This window comes from Varroa jacobsoni, unplaced genomic scaffold (genome assembly GCF_002532875.2).
Source record: "Varroa jacobsoni isolate VJ856 unplaced genomic scaffold, vjacob_1.0 scaffold_14, whole genome shotgun sequence".
Taxonomy (NCBI): Eukaryota; Metazoa; Arthropoda; class Arachnida; order Mesostigmata; family Varroidae; genus Varroa; species Varroa jacobsoni.
In genome coordinates this window covers 21442-26387 of record NW_019212916.1, presented here as the reverse complement: position 1 = coordinate 26387, position 4946 = coordinate 21442, and the positions used below count along the sequence as shown (strand labels likewise).

Sequence of the window (4946 nt, the reverse complement as noted above, 5' to 3'; positions counted from 1 at the left end):
TATGCAATTAGTTTTTTTAGCTAAAGATGAACAGATAACGAACCGGTGATGATCGATTACGTGAGACTCTCTATTAAAGAAAATGTGCACGTCCTGGCATTAGAGGTTTTTGCGGCGAACCAATTGGAAACGAGCTTTCTAACCATAACATGTATTTCTATGGGAACTATTATTTCAGTAGGTATCTTGTCTAATATGCGATAATTTCTCTCGGTGAAAATACTGATCTTTCAATTGCATAAACACAACAGCCATCATATGTTAATTCCCAGTAAGTACAGATGTCGTATCTATCACAAATTTCGCATGTTATTCTAGTAAGATGCAATCTGCCGTTGCCGGCGTCATACCTCTTTGGCATGAATCATTTCATTGATTTGTCTCAGGAAATGTTAGCTTTGTCTTACTCCTTTAAATCATAATGGTAATAATAATCCTAAAATATAGCTTCAAAGTATAGCAATAAAACATTTAACGACGTACACGTAGATTGTCAACAATACTCTCAGTGCTCTACGAGAAAACTTCTCTCCCTGTAAAACTTGAAAATTATCTTTCACGAAAATGAATGAACCTTCATAAAACGAGCAATCCTTAAAATTCATAGTTTCATAGAAGCATCGTGTCAAACGTAACGATTGATCTACGTAGTTCCCTTATTTTTATTGGCTTCGCCGCTTCTATGTTTTTGTTTATTTCAGTACTTCATCGTTAATTTGCCAGCTCCTGCATAACTCAGCAAAACTGTTCGCGTTTGAAGCCTAATCATAGAGATTTTCCCTTTTATATAAAGGTAGAGCTTAGATGTGTCCTACGCCATTGGATCCCAGCCAGAAACCTCATTCGAAAAATGCTACTACCAGATTTAAGCACCCACTTGCTCAGTCATTGTTCAATTAGCCAGTTGTATTAAGAAATGTATGCTGTTTAAACAATGGCTTGCCATATTTTCATGAGTGATATGTCTAATTTTACCCTACATAGGGTGATTATAGGGACGAATTGATTCTTTGAATTCATTTGGTAAGCGGACATTTTGTGTGAAGGAAAATAGAAAAAATTAGATTGCCCCCAACTCATTTGGTGAAATCTTCCGATGAGTTATCTTGCGTGGGTGTTATAGCACTTGATACCAAGTCGAAGTTTTTCTTTGTCAGAAAGACTTTGTTTGACGGTATTGTCTTTTCCTACCGATCTCAGAAACACGTGGCGGTTTAGGTTCGAATCCGATATATATATATATATATATATAGACACACTTTGTTTCGTGCCCGGGGGTGGGGTGGGAGGAGGGAGGGTAGCCCTTTGAGGCCACGCCTAACGGCTTAAGAGCGGACGCAAAGCTTGAAACATTTATGGGAAAGGAACCCAAAACCCACATTTTTTTTAAAAGAGCTATTTTCTTCAAGCAAGTAAATGGTGTCCTACTTTTTTTCTTCAAAGTTCGGGCTTTTAGGTTTCTCAATACTTTTGCTATTTGGTCAATATTTAATTATAATTCGCAGCAATAACAGTATAGACCGAAATGTTTTGAGATTCTACTATTGGTTGAAAAATAAGATTGCCTATTTAATTTTTTAGCCGCAAAGAAGCACACGGTTTTCTAAAATGGTGATAATTGTTCTCGATCAAAGATTATGATCAACTTCCTCCATGATCATGATAACACTAACTTCTAGCACCTTGAGACGACTGGTTATATATTGCTAGATGGAGTATGTTCTATTTGTGTGTCAAGTGGTCAATAAAGGCTTTGTCCAATTCCGCTGCAAGTTCCACCAGAATATAAATAAACCTGTTAGCTGCACTAGTCAGCACAAATCAATGCATGCCTATATATCCGAATGGTTGGTTACCATCTTCTAACCTTACTAAAGACAGTCGTTTTCAGCCACGAGTCCGGTGATTCTCTGTACCCGATAGACGCGTCATTGTTTATGTATAGTTGTGCGTGTGTGGACATATCTGCTTTTAGCTGCACATTGAGACAAATCGCCATAAAGCCAAATGCTTGACCTACGGCCTTCCTTCTACCCCTCACCATATTTCCATTACGTATCACTAGCATTATAATCAACTACTACAATGCTCCTATTGCCTCAAACTTGTCTTCGGATCAGATCTGATGGAAGTGGTCGGCAAAGCAGTGGTTCAGTAACGGAGACGGCCGCAGCAATTACAATAGCATCGCCCATCTATCGTACGGTAGTTGCAGCGCTAAAGGAATCGTGTCTGTGTGTAAGATTCTTTATTTCTCCTTGTCTTTAGTCCGTTTTCTCATTTCCCATATCTTTCAGTACTGAAATATCCATATTGTCTGTCGTAGAGTTTCGTCGTCGCAGGTTTCGCTATGGACGTATGGATGGAAGGACTAACGCCGGCGATGACCGGTAAGCCTCGGCCAACCCGTCTGAGTCCTCGACGAGAGATTGACCTTAGCAATTGTAGTAGGTGCAGTTAAGCCAAATTTTTATTAGCGCTCGTTTGTTCACCGTAGCCAAATCTGCCGCTGCTCTTGTTGTTCTTAGAGCTAGCACCACGAATTGCCGTTGGTGCAGGCCGCCGTGATTTCTGCTCCTGCCGCTGCCACCACCACCGTCGTCGCCGCCGCCGCCGCTAACAAAGCTGGGCTTGCTCGTTTATCGTCGGTTCGGTCGAACGAAACCATAATACCACAATATAATCATAATCATAATATGAGGAATATGAATCATGATGTTGTTACCTCTGACGTCGTCAGCGAAAATGATGATGATGATGATGGTGATGATGGCGCTGATTGCTAGTTTTTAAAATGTTCTTTTCGTTGTCTTGCCCTCTCCGTCCATCGGCGGCTGTCGGGGCTGGGTTCCTGCTTCAGCACGAGCCTTAGCCATGTAAGCTGTCGGGCTGTGTAAGTTTTCCAGTAGGGGAATGCCTAAACAACGCGCTTGCTCGACCGCCGCAGCAGCTGCTGCTGCCACCGCCGTCGCCGCTGGCTTTCCCGTTGCTACCGTTGCTACCCTTGAAGCTGCGGCCGCGTGTACGCGCATCTCTGCCCTTCAGCTTTGAGCTGCGATCAGCGTCTTGACGTCTCTCATTTCCTATGTCTCGCTGCTCGCACACATCGTCGCTGTTGTTGTTGTTCTGCCGTCATAATCATCGTCGCTTGTTCCTTCGCGGCGTCTCCTCGTTTCACCAAACCCTAAATGGATTCGGTTTCATGTCGTTGGCTTTTCATTGAATCAGAAATATTTGGCGTAAAGTACTAAATATTCTGACAGAAAAAAAAATGGAGAAAAGCAAAATTTTGACGAAAAGGAGAAAATTGCACAAGGCGGACGATGAATGGAGAAAAGGAGAGGCCTAGCCGACAAGTTGGCCACTAGATATTGACGGCGCCGCTCACAGCAATATTGGCTAGAGACTTTGCTTTGATCGCCCAGCCCAGCTCAGCTCAGCTGGGCCCAGCCCAGCCCAGCACAGGAATAGTGGCCACCAGGTTGGGTCTGGCTCCTCGTGCTCGTCCGCATACACACTAACTTCTCCACTCCAGTTTACGCTTTCCTATGGGAATAAATTCTATTGCGTTCCCGTTTTTCTGTTTCGTTCGCCTGCTTTCCCTCGTTTTGCGTCTCCTGCTACCGCTGCCGTCGATCTTCTGAAGCTCACGCTGAAGTTCACACATGAAGTACTCGGTATAGTCCAATGGCGCGGCTTATTGCGGGCTAGATTTGCTGGAAGAATATATACTATAGGCGCAAGTATGAGTCTAATAGTTGCATCGATGACCCTGCTGATGGTGACGGCATTTAATATCTATTCTGTTGTTTGTTGCAATCAGGAGTTGATATCTATTACAACCACTATAAGTACTGCTATTACTTATCATTGATAACAATGAACATTGAATGGCAATGGCGCTAGTTTCAAGACGATATAATAATAAAAACCTCAGCTCACCTCAACTGATGTTGAGAGCGTTCGTTTATTCATTTACTTGGGTAACCGTGCGCATGCTTATATCTGCAGAAAGAATAGACAAATTTAGAATTCTATTACTATATCTTCAGTTTCAACATTTATGCCTTTCTGCTGTCGTAGCAGCGTCGAAGCTATCTACATATCGTTAGGTAAAATAAAATGAGGCTCGTGAGAAGGAGGTTGTTTAGTCTGTAGTTGTCCATATGGGATGCAGTCAGCAGCCGAAGCACTGATGTCCTCCATGTTGGTCTTTGTTCGCTGAATGAACATACGTATTTATGAGGCGAAGAAAATGATCGTTATGACAAACACTGCCAAATATTATGACATGTTAGTGCAGATATTTATGCTTCACAACTATATTATTTTATACGGAAGAGAGATTGTCTATGAGGTGGAAACAATTGAAGAACTACATGGAAAATGTACCCCATTTTTCGATAAAAGCGACACAAAAGACGATCACTAATTCGGAGCTAGCTATCAATGACCGCTTGCTAGGTTCTGCTATTATATAGAACGTTCTTGATATTGAAAAAAAAAATGTCGTTTACCCTCAAACATTTACGCCTGCTCTTCTCATTGAGCCTTAGTTCGGCTATTCCCGTTTATGATGGTAACAACCTGTAAAGACAATGACGTTTGTCCGTGATTAAAAACTTCCGTTAAAGCGTATCGTCAACGCATGAGCCTCTGTCAATGCTTCAATGCGCAATTGTATTGAGATCTTAACGAATAGCTAACAAACACATGCAGGCGCTGTGCTCGTTGTTCCTGCCACTAATAGGACACTCTATATTACTGTATATAGTTGTTGAGGTCGTTCTGTGTTTATTGAAAATTTCCTCGACTTCATTGTTTTGATTTATCTTTCTACCACGACTATGACCACGATTATATTATTATATTCTCGTGACCCCTATCATGGTCGCTGTTGTGATATCGTTTGATTTTATCTTTGTTTCGTTTTTTTTTTTTTTTTT

General features: G+C 41.7%; 1 long non-coding RNA gene across 2 annotated transcripts in view; it reads right to left on the bottom strand.

Moving 5' to 3' along the window:
- Nucleotides 1-287: 287 nt before the first annotated feature.
- LOC111267768 (uncharacterized) overlaps nucleotides 288-4946 on the bottom strand; it is a 10536-nt gene continuing 5877 nt past the window's right edge. The window contains exons 3-5 of one of the 2 annotated variants that reach the window (XR_015314159.1): nucleotides 4518-4587; nucleotides 3943-4005; nucleotides 288-3731 (exon numbers count right to left, since the gene is read on the bottom strand). This is a non-coding gene — a long non-coding RNA (uncharacterized LOC111267768). Of the gene's footprint in view, nucleotides 4006-4517; nucleotides 4588-4946 lie in introns of both variants that reach the window. The other variant, XR_002684824.2, reaches the window with a different exon arrangement.